At 45.4% G+C, this 14,569-nt stretch overlaps 1 protein-coding gene across 2 annotated transcripts in view; it reads left to right on the top strand.

The window, feature by feature from the left end:
* The window catches only part of crispld1b (cysteine-rich secretory protein LCCL domain containing 1b), a 92,476-nt gene that overhangs the window by 41,897 nt on the left and 36,010 nt on the right, over nt 1-14,569 (top strand). The window lies entirely within an intron of this gene.

Genomic DNA, 14,569 nt, shown 5'->3' with positions numbered 1-14,569 from the left:
AGCAAATCCTGGGCAGTAACTAAGGCATCCAGTCTGTAGTGCAGATTGCGCTTGCGGTAGTCCTCCTTCGGTCTTGACTCCATTAGTGGGCAATCCGTAGTGCTGGCCTGTTTGAGAATATGCTGCATAGACTGCTGGCTGCTGCAGGCTTGAATACTGGGTTTGTCTAGCATGAGCTGTCATTGGCCGCACTGTCGGTGTGGAACAAATGTGTGGACATAGCTGTGGTGAAAATTGGTGTATTCCTCTTGGACTGTAGCTGCTGCTTGTTATTGCTGACTCAGTGTGATTGTCATGTGATCCATCTCCTGTCGTTGTGGCATCTGCTGTCACCCTGAGCGTGCCATCACTGAGGTTGCGACACTGCCTGTCTGGAGTAAAGTCTGGCTTACGTGAATCAGAGTCGGCGTTTGGTTGCTCCCCATCTGGAGTCTGGTCTGTTTTTTGTTGATGCTCCCCGTCCGGAGTCTTAGCAGGTTCACTGGAGTCAGCTGAGATTTCTTGAAGCTGCACTTCTGGAGTCGGAACATGCAGGAATGCATTGACTAGTGGAGAGGTTCGAGCAATTGAGGGTGGAAGTAGTGTGGTGTCACGGAGTCACCAGTGGTCTCACAGTGATCGTTGAGTGCCTCTGTACGCACTAGCTGAGGTCTGTCACTTTGCACCTTTTGCATGGGAAATGGGATGCTGTCGTCACTCGTTTCACATACCGTGGGTAGATCCTCAGTAGCTGCTTGCTGTTCACTAGGGTTGGGTAAATTGTCAGAGTTTTCATCTGGTGGTGCAAACCATGTGGGTGGACTGTCATTGTCTTGCCGTTGTCCTTCATTTGGGCTTTTCTTCTTTGGAATTTTAAATCTTCCCCCAGACATTACAGAACCTTGTTCATTTCCCTCAATTTCTCCCGTATGTAGGGCATCAAATGTTGGATCCAATGTTTCTTTCGTCATTGTACTAGTTTCCAAAGAACAGTCCGTTTCAATTTTCTTCTCAGTTAATTCATATGTATCCTTTTCTAATGTACATGCCTTCATAGTCTCTGGGTCTGATTTTGCTGGGACTGGCATAGTCACAGTCTCTCTTTTACTGTTCTCAATTGCCCACATTCTACTCCCCAGACATAAATGCTTAATCTCTGGAGTTAATGTGGTACAATGGATAATCGGGTCGACCTTATCTGCATATTCACCATCACTGGAAAGCACAATTGGTTCTCTTGAAACTGCTGCGGGTTTTAAGTGCTTTATCTGGCTACTCGATGTCGGTGTCCTCAGGATTCTTGCTCCAATGTTCTGCTCATTTATCAGTGGAGTGTGCATAGGTTCAATGCGATTAATATTCCCATCAAGGTTTGAAGAGTCATTACTGACTAACTGCTGGTCTCTGAAGTTGGGACTTTGCGGTTTTGTGTTGAAGGGAGACAGTTGTCCCTGCTGTAGATATGATTCAGGTTGTGTTATTTCCATTAAATGAGGATCAATGTCTTGTCCATTTTTTCGATCCGTACTAAAGCAATGGCAATTTTCAGTCTGCTCCTTGCAAGTTAGACATACAAGTAATTTCTTTAGCAAATCCTCAGCATCCTTCTGTGACTGTGCAGCATTATTAATGTCTCTTCGGCTATAATGATCCTGAAGGTCAGCGCATAATCCTTTTTTCTTCGGGCTTGGAAGAGGGATTCCTTTGGCTTGTCTTCATTTGGGCTTGAGCAGTCATCAGCGCTGTGCCCTTCATTGTAGCATGATAGACCGTCATGGTCGTCCTGCTGTGCACTGGAGCATGGTAGGCTGTTATAGCCTTCTTGCTGTTTACGTGAGCATGGCAGACTTGCATCATCTGCCGCTAGTTGGTCAGAGGAGGTTGCTAGACCCTCATGGTCTTGTTCCTGCAAGGACTGCGCATTGGAGTCTTGCGTTGCTTCCCTCGTAGGGTCGGGAACCCTGAGCGGGGCGTGGACCACGCTCTGTGTGGCAGCAGGCCGCTCTCTGTGGGCTTGTACTGCTTTCTGTCTCTTAATTTCAGGCTGCAGCATCATCCTGCACTGATGAGTTGGGACGTCGTATCTGCTGGGTTGAAGATCCTCAGATCCGAAAAGTGAATCCGCATCTGCGTCGGATTCAAAGCAGGGGTCGCCAATGTGCAACCTGAAAGGTTCGTCCGGGTCGTAGCCGTCTAGGACCATGGAGCTGTCATTGGGCTCGCGAGGTCCGGAAAAAATGTAAAGATCGGTATCGAAGTATTCGAGGTCGGAATCATCGGTTTGTGCGTAGGTAACTGCTTGTTGCAGGGTTCTTTGGAGGTTAAATTTATTTCCTGGTTCAATTTGAGGCATTGCACTGTCATTCCAGGTGAAGGAAGGTTGTTTTACAGCTTTAAAAGATTTTTTCTTTGATTTGGGACGTTTCCCCTTTAAATTGGATTTGGGATGTTTCCCCTTTAAATTGGTGCGGTCTGGGGCCTCTGACGGCATGACGCGCGTGACGTAGCACGTAGGAAGCGATTGCGCATGCGCAGATCGCTGTTCCTTTACCGATGGCCGTTTTCTTGATTGCGCATGCACGGCGTCTCGCGCATGCGCAAACGAACCTTCCGGTTCTGCGCACTTCTCGCTCAACTACGCTAGTGTAATCCCTTTAGCAAGGTGGCCGCCGACCTCGACCCAACAAATCGCTCTCTGGTCAGGGATTTCGGCCTCGAGGTGAGTACTGCTGCTTTTCTTACCTTTCCTTGCCAATTGGAGTGTGTTTTCCTCACAGTATTTGGCGAATTTGTCCAGGACTGCCTGGAAATTGTACCTATTTTGCCCCTTGGAGAACTTGAATTTTTAAAAAATTTCTTCTGCTCTTGCACCGGTGATGGTGAGGAGAAACTCTATTTTTTCATCATCGGCCAGGTCTTTAAGTTCGGCTGCCACCAGGAAGAATTCAAATGTTTGCCGGAATCGCTGCCAGTTTTCGCGGAGATCGTCGTGGCACTGGAGCGGCTGCGGAACCGGGAGCTCGTACATCTTGCCTGGGTATTGCTGGTTGTCTCTGTACACTGAGGTATGGCGGCAGGTATCGATCCACTCACTGGTATCATAGAATCATAGAATTTACAGTGCAGAAGGAGGCCATTCGGCCCATCGAGTCTGCACCGGCTCTTGGAAAGAGCACCCTACCCAAGGCCAACACCGCCACCCTATCCCCATAACCCAGTAACCCCACCCAACACTAAAGGCAATTTTGGATGCTAAGGGCAATTTATCATGGCCAATCCACCTAACCTGCACATCTTTGGACTGTGGGAGGAAACCGGAGCACCCGGAGGAAACCCACGCACACACGGGGAGGATGTGCAGACTCCACACAGACAGTGACCCAAGCTGGAATCGAACCTGGGACCCTGGAGCTGTGAAGCAATTGTGCTATCCACAAGGCTACCGTGCTGCCCCAAATCATGTGGTATTGGGTGCTCTGAGGTACAGATGAACCAACACGGTTGCGATTGGTACAACGCAGTTTTATTCCAACTTGTGGTTTACAGATCTGTCTTGGTACTCAGCACGTGGTAGATGTGTGAGTGTCTTTTTAATCAGGTCCTGTCCTTGTCCTGTCTCCAGATCGACTGACTCCCAGGTGTCGTGTTTCTTGTCTTATACTGTCTCTGTCCTTGTCTGTGATTGGCTGTCGTGTTATGTGTGCTAATTGGTCTGTTGGTCTGTCTATCATGATGTGTGTGTTTGAATATCATGACAACAAGTAGCTGGGGGGGATTTCGTTCAGTTGGCTGGACAGTTGATTTGCGATGCAGAGCAAGGCGAGCAGCACGGGTTCAATTCCTGTACTGGATGAGGTTATTCATGAACCTTTTTCCTCACCTGAGGTGTGGTGATCCTCAGGTTAAATCATCACCAGTCAGCTCTCCCCCTCAAAGGGAAAAGCAGCCTATGGTCATCTGGCACTATGGCGACTTTACTGCTAATTACAAGTGGCAATTGTGCTCTTCCTGTTTTAAGTGTATTGGGCAAATCCAGAAGCTCTCGGGCAGACTGCCAACACAATCCAAAAATCATTGCCTTCCAGTACGGCTACATATGAGGCAGTGATTTCCCCTGCATGGACAGGTTCCAGTCTCTGAGACATCTGGAGAACTTTTATTCTCACCTTTAAAAAATTAATTTACGGGATGTGGGTGTCGCTGGTTGGGCCAGCATTTAATGCCCATCTCTAGTTGCCCTTCAGAAGTTGGCGGTGAGTTGCCTTCTTGAACCTTTGCAGTCCCTCAGGTGTAGGTACACCTGTACTGTTAGGGAGGGAGTTCCAGGATTTTGACCCAGCGACAGTGAAGGAACGGCGATATATTTCCAAGTCAGGATGATGAGTGACTTGGAGGGGAACCTCCAGGTGGCGGGATGCGCAGATATCTGCTGCTCTTGTCCTCCTAGATGGTAGTGGTCCTGGGTTTGAAAGGTGCTGTCTAAGGAACCTTGGTGAGTTACTGCAGTGCATCTTGTAGATGGTGCACATGGCTGGCACTGTTCATTGGTGGTGGAAGGATTGAATGTTTGTGGAAAGGGGAGCAATCAAGCGGGTTGTTTTGTCCTGGTTGGTGTCGAGCTTCTTGAGTGTTGTTGGAGCTGCACTCATCCAGGCAAGTGGACGGTATTCAATTACACTCCTGACTTGTGTCTTGTAAATGGTGGACAGGCTTTGGGGGGGGGGGGGGGGGGGGTCAAGAGGTGAGTTACTCACTGTAGGATTCCTAACCTTTGACCTGCTCTGGGAGTCACAGTAGTAACATGGCAGTCTAGCTCAGTTTCTCATCAATGATAACCCTCAGGTTATCTCTCTCAATTTCAGCTAACACCTTACATGCAGATGTACTCTGTACTGCATTTCTTTTAACTGTCCCAGTCCCTTTCAGACATTGCCATTGTCTCTGGGCTGAGTTATGACCAGAATCCAACACTATTGTTCACAGACATCTTTCTCATCCAAAATTCTTCTTGTTTTGGTTGTAAACTGATTTCTAAAATCTGGGCAAAACTTTCCCCTTTTCATTTACTAAAATTAAAAATGATTAAGGTAATCCAATCTACTCATCCAAAATATTCATGCTCCTATCAACTTCAGCTAATGGTATTTTAATATTAATAGAGCTTTGTGAGGCCCCATGCCACCTGTAGTGTCTGGATACTGCTAGTAGTTATTTAAAAAATCACAATTATAATGCCTGCAGTTTTCCATCCACTGAATTAAACAATGAAACCTTGCCAATTTTTTCTTAATTTTAGTGCTAATCATGCACACTGACTGCAAAACTGTTGAATTCTTGTCTTCAGGCCTTTTCCAGAGTCAGTAGCTGAGGTTTTTAAAGCCTTATCCGCACAGTAGTTGCAGGGGCATTAACTATAGTGGCTGGTTGGCAACAGCTTTCGTATAAAGCGATAATTAGGCCTGTGTTGCTGTCTTAACATTTTGTACGAAGTCTTACAACACCAGTTTAAAGTCCAACAGGTTTGTTTCGATGTCACTAGCTTTCGGAGCGCTGCTCCTTCCTCAGGTGGTTCCTCCACACCTCCACCTCCACATCATGGTTAATATTTTGTGTAAGCTTTGTAATTCTGTGTGCTGATATGTAGGTGACTGCATATATCAAGTTAATGTAGGTAGACTTCACAATAATACAGCAAACAAAAGTGAACTTGAGACTGAATTTCACAGAAACCTGAACATAATATGATGCTGACAGTTTGCAGTTTATATGAAGCTATTTCACGTTTTAATCACGTTGAAGCTCAGCAGCTGTTCATAGAATCCCTACAGTGCAGAAGGAGGCCATTCAGCCTAGCGAGTCTGCATTGACCCTCTGACAGAGCATCCTATTTAGGCCCAACCCATCCCCGTAACCTCACCCAACCCGCACATCTTTTGGACACTTAAGGGGCAATTTTACCATGGCCAATCCACCTAACCTGCATATCTTTGGACTGTGGGAGGAAACCCACGCAGACATGGGGAGAACGTGCAAACTCCACACAGTCACCTAAGGCTGGAATTGAACCAGGGTCCCTGGCGCTGTGAGGGAGCAGTGCTACCCACTGTGCCACTGTGCCGATAATTATTATTCTAAAAAAATATGTAATTTCAGTGTTTTTTTTATAGTTATCACATTATCTCAAATTCTAATTACTAAAACTTTGCAAATTAGATTGAAATTCAAATTTGACCATTATCCAGAAGATATTAACATATTGCATAATGGGTGTATAATTGACAAATGAATTTCAACATATAGGTGTGACAAATAAAGATATCACATATTTCTCAGAAAATAAGAATCTAAATAAAGTAGAGGATTAAAGGGATCTGATAGGACAAGTAAACAAATGATTAAAAATAGTAATACAGGTTAATAAGACCATTTAAAAAAAAAAAAACTGCACTATGGTTTATTTCAAGCAGAGTAGAATTAAAAAAGAAAGAAGTGCTAAACTTGAATCAAGCTTTGATTAAACCCACACTTAGGACGGAATTTTACGAGCCCCCCACTGATAGGTTTGAGGGTGGGACTAATAAAATGGAGCTGGTGACCTGCCCACTGCCTACCCATCCACCCCCAACCTGTCTTCCATTTTATAGGAGGGAATGGAGGCCACATTTGGGCCTATTGAGGCCATTACGTGACGTGGCCAATTATTGACCACAAGTGTCGCATCCCATCCCCATCACTGTTTTACGCATGGCAGGGGGGAGACCCATGACAAATGGGTCTGGTTGGATACTACATAAAGAATATAGTGATACTGGAACAAAAATGAAACAATGGTGTATAAGGATGATCAGAAATGAGACCTTATAACTCATAGAAAGAATTAATAGGCTGGATCTCTTTTTGTTTGAAAAGAAAAGGATTGGGGAGGTAATCTAATAGAAGTGTTTAAAATTAAGGAAGGCTTTAATCGAGTAGATACAGGAGAGTGTTTCAATTTGGGGGGGGAAGTGCAAATCGAGGAGTCATTAATTTAGCAGAGTCACCAAGAAGTCAAATGGGGAATTCAGAAAAAAACATTGTGACTATGAAAAATCGGGAGGTGATGGCTAGTGGCAATATCACTGGACTAGTAATCCAGAGCCCTCGGCTAATGTTCTATGGACATGGTTTCAAATCCCAGCACAGCAGTAGGTGAAATTTAAATTCAGTTAATAATCTGGAATTAAAAGCTAGACTCAGTAATGGTGACGATGGAGCCATTGGCGATTGTAGTAAAACCCATCTGGTTTGCTAATAACCTTTCGGGAAGGAAATCTACCGTCCTTACCTGGCCTGGCCTACATGTGACTCTAGATCGACAGAAATGTGGTTGACTCTTAATTGCCCTCTGAAATGACCTAACAAGCCACTTCGACCGCAACAAAATCAAAAAAGAATGTAACTGGATGGAACACCTGGCATCAATGCAGGGACTGGAAATAACAATGGCAAACCCAAACCTGTCAACCCTGCAGAGTCCTCCTTCCTAACATCTGGGACTTGTGCCAGAATTGGGAGAACTGTCCCACAGACTAGTCAAATTACAGCCTGACATAGTTAGTCATCACCATCACCATTCCTAGCTATTCAAAGGTGATGGCACAGTGGGCATATAGTCAGGAGTGTGTTGCCCAGGGAGTCCTCAACATGTGTATGGACCCCGTAATGTCTCATGGCATCAGGTCAAATGTGGGCAAGAAAACACCACACTGATGACCACCTACTGCAACCTGGTGAAGCCATAATACAGAACTACTTGCATGCCAAACAGTGGAAGCAACATTCAATAAACAGACCTACATGATCGCATAACCTACAGATAAGATCAAAGCTCTGTAGGCCTGTCATATTCTGTCAAGAATGGCAGTGGATAATTAAACAACTGGAGCAGGAGACTCCATAAGTATCCAGATCCTCAATTATGGGTGAACACAGTACAACATATAAAGCTAAGCATTTAAAATCATCTTCAGCCAAAAGTTTTGAATGGATGATCCATTTCAGCCTGCTCCTGAAGTCACAGGATCAGAGATGCTAGTCTTCAGCCAATGCGATTCATTCCACATGATATGAAAAATGGCTGAAGGCACTGGATACTGCAAAGGCTATGGACACTGACATCATTCCAGCAGTACTACTGAAGACTTGTGCTCCAGAAGAGCCATATAGCTAACCAAGCTGTTTCAAAACAGCTACAATTCTGGCATCCACTGGAAATGTAGAAAATTGTTCAGGTGTGTTCACAAAAGGTAGGACAAATCCTACTCTCAGTCATCTGCAAAGTGATGGAAGGGGTCAATGACAGTGCTATCAAGCGGCACTACGTAGCAATAAGTGCTCAGTTTTGGTTCTGTCAGGGTCATTCAGCTCCTGTCCCCATTAGTCTTGGTTCAAACATGCACAAAAGAGCTGAATACAAGAGGTGGGAGTGATTGCCCTTGACAACAGCATTTGACCAAGCATGACGTCAAGGAACCCGAGCACAACTGAAGACAATGGGAATCAAGGGGAAAACTCTCCACTGGTTGGAGTCATACTTAACGCAAAGGGAGATGGTTATGTTTGTTGGAGTTCAATTATCTCAGTCATAGGACATCACTACAGATGTTCTTCACAGTTGTGTCCTAAGCCTAACCATCTGCTGGTTCATCAATGACTTTCCCTCTATTATAAGGTCAGACGTGGGGATGTTCACCGATGACTGCACAACGTTCACCATTAAATACTCCTTTGCTACTGAAGCAGTCCATTTCCATGAAAAAGACCTGGACAACATTCCGGCTTGGCTGATGTGTGCCATGAATGTTACTTGCCACTTAAGTGCCAGGCAATGACCAACTGCAACAAGAGAGAATCTAATTATCTCCCCTCAACATTCACTGGTATTATCATCGCTGGCTCTCCCATGATCAACATCCTGGGAGTTGCCATTAACCAGTAACTGAACTGGATCAGCCATATGAAACTGGTTATGAGTGGGCTCGATGGCACAGTGGTTACCACTGCTGCCTCACAGCTCCAGTGACCTGTGTTCAATTCCGGCTGCAGGTGACTGTGTGGAGTTTGCATTTTCTCCCCGTATCTGCGTGGGTTTCCTCTGGGTGCTCCGGTTTCCTCCCACAGTCCAAACGTGTGCAGGTTAGGTGGATTGGCCATGCTAAAATTGCACCTTAGTGTCCAAAAGGGGTTACGGGAATATGGTGGAGGTGTGGGCTTAAGTAGGGTGCTTTTTCCAAGGGCTGGTGCAGACTCAAGGGGCCGAAAGGCCTCCTTCTGCACCATAAATTCTATGATTACACATCTATGAAGAGCAGATCAGAGGCTGGAAATGCTGCAGTGAGTCACTCCCCTGCTGACTAATCCACCATCCATACAGCACAAGTCGTGTGTGTGGTGGAATACTCTCCACTTGGCCTGGATGGTGCAGCTGCAACAACACTCAAGAGCCTGACACCATGCAGGCCAAAGCTGCCTGCTTAATTGGTATTCCTATTCATCATCTTAAACATTGACTTCTGTCACCTCTGCCACACAGTGGCAACAGTGTGTACCATCTACATGATGCCCTGCAGCAACTCAGCAAGGCTTCTTTGACAGCACCTTCAAACCCGCAACTTCTAACACCTAGAACATGCACCACCTGCCTGTTCCCCTCCAAGCCACACACTGATCTGTCTTGGAACTATATTGCTGTTCCTTCACTGTTCACTGCCACTGATCCGAAATCCTGGAACTCTCTCTAGAGCAGCCATGCAGGTGTACCGACAGCACATGGACAGCAGCGGTTCATCACCGCCTTCTCGAGGGTTATTAGGTATGAACAAGAAATGCTGGCAATGCTCAAGGCACTCTCTGTGTAAATCCTGATAATGCCATATGAAGACACTGCATTGTTTAAAATTTAAAATTGTAACTTGTAGCACCCCCAGCTGCACTAGATTTTTTTTAAAAAATGCAGTACATCATCGGGCTCTTTAATTAACTTAAACTTTGGGTGGGATTCTCCATCTATTCACACTGGTGGGATTCTCCGGTCCCGCTGCAGTGAATGGTGTTTTAGCTGAGTGCCCAATTCTCCATTCTCACTGGCAGCGGCAGTGGGGCAAACCTGGACCAGAGAATCCCAGCACTCTTTCTTTATTCGACTGATTTCAATGAATTGTGTAATCAGACTGTTATTAGATCCCTGAAGTATGATTGATAGCAACTAACTCTTCATAACATATACTCTAAGATCAAAGGGATCCAGTTTTATATCAGAATTGGCATTGGTAATATATGACAATATAAATAAGGCAGGATCAGAATTAATCACCGGATCAAATTCTCAAACTTGTGCATTTCTTGGACCCACAGGGACATGCCATTTCCATCAGAAACAAAATTACTACAAACACAGAAATAGGACATGCTGTTGAGTATGGCCATGCACCCCCACACTTTTGGATAGCCCCTGTGAAAATACATGGCAGCGTTATTTAGCATTTACTTGTTGGAAACAAGGGACTTTGTGAATTAAGGGTGATTCAACGGAAACATCTTGCGATTTGAAGAACAACAAAGAACAAAGAACAAAGAAAAGTACAGCACAGGAACAGGCCCTTCGGCCCTCTAAGCCTGTGCCGACCATGCTGCCCGTCTGAACTAAAATCTTCTGCACTTCCTGGGTCCGTATCCCTCTATTCCCATCCTATTCATATATTTGTCAAGATGTCCCTTAAACGTCACTTTCGTCCCTGCTTCCACCACCTCCTCCGGCAGCGAGTTCCAGGCACCCACTACCCTCTGTGTAAAAAAACTTGCCTCGTACATCTCCTCTAAACTTTTCCCCTCGCACCTTAAACCTATGCCCCCTAGTAATTGACCCTTCTACCCTGGGAAAAAGCCTCTGACTATCCACTCTGTCTATGCCCCTCATAATTTTGTAGACCTCTATCAGGTTGCCCCTCAACCTCCGTCGTTCCAGTGAGAACAAACTAGTTTATTCAACCTCTCGTCATAGCTAATGCCCTCCATACCAGGCAACATCCTGGTAAATCTCTTCTGCACCCTCTCTAAAGCCTCCACATCCTTCTGGTAGTATGGCGACCAGAATTGAACACTATACTCGTGTGGCCGAACTAAGGTTCTATACAGCTGCAACATGACTTGCCAATTCTTATACTCAGTGCCCCGGCCAATGAAGGCAAGCATGCCGTATGCCTTCTTGACTACCTTCTCCACCTGTATTGCCCCTTTCAGTGACCTGTGGACCTGTACACCTAGATCTCTCTGACTGTCAATACTCTTGAGGGTTCTACCATTCACTGTATATTCCCTACTTGCATTAGACCTTCCAAAATGCATTACCTCACATTTGTCCGGATTAAACTCTATCTGCCATCTCTCCGCCCATGTCTCCAAACGATCTAAATCATGCTGTATCCTCTGACAGTCCTCATCGCTATCCGCAATTCCACCAACCTTTGTGTAGTCTGCAAACTTATCAATCAGACCAGTTACATTTTCCTCCAAATCATTTATATATACTACGAACAGCAAAGGTCCCAGCACTGATCCCTGCGGAACACCACTCGTCACAGCCCTCCAATCAGAAAATCACCCTTCCATTGCTACTCTCTTACTTCTATGACCTAGCCAGTTCTGTATCCATCTTGCCAGCTCACCCCTGATCCCGTGTGACTTCACCTTTTGTTCCAGTCTGCCATGAGGGACCTTGTCAAAGGCCTTACTGAAGTCCATATAGACAACATCCACTGCCTTACCTGCATCAATCATCTTTGGGACCTCCTCGAAAAACTCTGTCAAGTTAGTGAGACACAATCTCCCCTTCACAAAACCGTGCTGCCTCTTGCGAATATGTCCATTTGCTTCCAAATGGGAGTAGATCCTGTCTCGAAGAATTCTCTCCAGTAATTTCCCAACCACTGACGTAAGGCTCACTGGCCTGTAGTTCCCTGGATTATCTTTGCTACCCTTCTTAAACAAAGGAACAACATTGGCTATTCTCCAGTCCTCTGGGACATCACCTGAAGACAGTGAGGATCCAAAGATTTCTGTCAAGGCCTCAGCAATTTCCTCTCTAGCCTCCTTCAGTATTCTGGGGTAGATCCCATCAGGCCCTGGGGACTTATCTACCTTAATATTTTTCAAGATGCCCAACACCTCGTCTTTTTGGATCTCAATGTGACCCAGGCTATGTCACACCTTCTTGAGACTCAACATCCACCAATTCCTTCTCATTGGTGAATACTGATGCAAAGTATTCATTTAGTACCTCGCCCATTTCCTCTGGCTCCACACATAGATTCCCTCGCCTGTCCTTCAGTGGACCCACCCTTTCCCTGGCTACCCTCTTGCTTGTTATGTACGTGTAAAAAGCCTTGGGATTTTCCTTAACTTGTGACCCCTTTTAGCCTCCTGACTACTTGCTTAAGTTCCTTCCTACTTTCCTTATATTCCACACAGGCTTCATCTGTTCTCAGCCTTCTAGCCCTGACAAATGCCTCCTTTTTCTTTTTGACGAGGCCTACAATATCTCTCGTTATCCAAGGTTCCCGAAATTTGCCGTATTTATCCTTCTTCCGCACAGGAACATGCCGGCCCTGAATTCCTTTCAACTGACATTTGAAAGCCTCCCACATGTCAGATGTTGATTTACCCTCAAACATCGGCCCCCAATCTAGGTTCTTCAGTTCCTGCCTAATATTGTTATAATTAGCCTTCCCCCAATTTAGCACATTCACCCTAGGACCACTCTGATCCTTGTCCACCAACACTTTAAAACTTACTGAATTATTGTCAATGTTCCCGAAATGGTCCCCTTCTGAAACTTCTACCACCTGGACGGGCTCACTCCCCAATACTAGGTCCAGTATAGCCCCTTCCCTAGTTGGACTATCTACATATTGTTTTATCAAGCTCTCCTGGATGCTACTTACAAACTCTGCCCTGTCCAAGCCCCGAGCACTAAGTGGGTGCATTTGGCGCGGTGTTTCATGATTATTCCAAAGTCGAGATGGAGAGCGCTATTCAACGGCAACTAGCTGTTTTTTGGGGCCTCGGGAGTTTCTCCCTGGTCGAGGCCACATTTTGAAATTTTTCCGGCACTCGGGAGCTGAACATGCTGGTGGAACTTCCGCCTCACTGATCAGGAAGCCATTTTGAAAGGCTGCCTCGATCCCCATACCACTGCCTTCACGCCTGGTCCACGCTTGTGGAAACCAAAGTACTAATCGGTGCCTGGTCGAGGCCTCGCAAGCACGACCGTTGACTCCCAAGCGCAGGTGAATGCATGTTGGGATATTTAAATGAGCCAAATGGCTCTTTTCAATATCATCTGAATCATGCCCAGCGAGTGCATGATCCAGATCGCACCGGCATAGTGAGTCGGGTGACTTGTGATCAGTCCGGCACCCGGCGCAAAGCCTGTTTTGGGGCTCTCCCGTGATTCACCCTTCGCACCTGGCTCCATCTCGGGTGCAACGCGGTGGCCTTAATTTCATGACGATCCTTCCCCATGCCCTGCATCCCGCCCCATTCCCCAGAAGAATGAAAATTTGGAGAGTGAAAATTAAGGCCAGGACATTAATCTCAAATGGGTGTCATTCTGTCCTGGGTGGTTGGAAAGGTAACTGGTATTGCTGTTTCCTGAGATCCAGACCTCCGAATCTACTATTTTCCTTTCTTTCTTTTTCTTTCTTGCATTCTATCCATGCCAGTTATCAAACAAGGATGGTCCAGAGATCAATTCCCAAGCCTTCGCTAATGCTGCTTCTACTTGATCTTCAATTTTTTTTGAGGGGAAAATGTATCTTGTGCTCGATTGACTGCAACCACAGTGACGTTGTTTAAATAAATCCCCAATTTGGAGACCTGGCTAAGAAACCCAATTCTATATCCTGTTACACAGAATATTCAAACGCGAATGTATCATTATCTGACTGTGTATGCACATTCTTCACTGAAGGGAAAACAAAATTATGTAGTACCTATTGTCTCTCAGGAAAATGTAAATGTAATTCACATACAATGGAATATCTAGAAATACAGAGGCTATTATATAGGCAAACATACACAGCAGATTTCTGCAAATGGCAGTGAGGTGAATGACCAGTTTCTGATGGTGATGTTTGAGGCAGGAATGTTGGCCGGGTCACCTGGTGAATGTCCTATTCTTCTTTACAACTTGTATCAGGGGACTTTAGTGGAACTGATAAGAGGGTGCATTGGATTCATCCAAAAGTCAGCATCACAGACAATGCAGTGTAAAACTGCAATTTCATCTCAGCTTATGTACTCAGTTGTGGACCAATGTTTAAACCAATAAATGCTGCCAACTGAGAAATGTCAACACAGTTTTAATGTAGTTACTACCTGGAATATTTGAAATCAATTAATACTTTTTTTTAGCAGAAAATATATACATATTTTTTTCTCGTTGCGGCATCAGCAGCTGGGCATTTAAGAGTCAGCCACATTGCTGTGGATCTGAATTCACATGTAAGCCAGACGAGGTAATGATGACCGATTTCCTTCCCTAAAGAACATTAGT

This window comes from Scyliorhinus torazame, chromosome 11 (assembly GCF_047496885.1).
Source record: "Scyliorhinus torazame isolate Kashiwa2021f chromosome 11, sScyTor2.1, whole genome shotgun sequence".
In the NCBI taxonomy this organism is placed as follows: domain Eukaryota; kingdom Metazoa; phylum Chordata; class Chondrichthyes; order Carcharhiniformes; family Scyliorhinidae; genus Scyliorhinus; species Scyliorhinus torazame.
The sequence above is the reverse complement of the archived record's forward strand: the minus strand, read 5'-3'. Positions and strand labels throughout refer to the sequence as shown.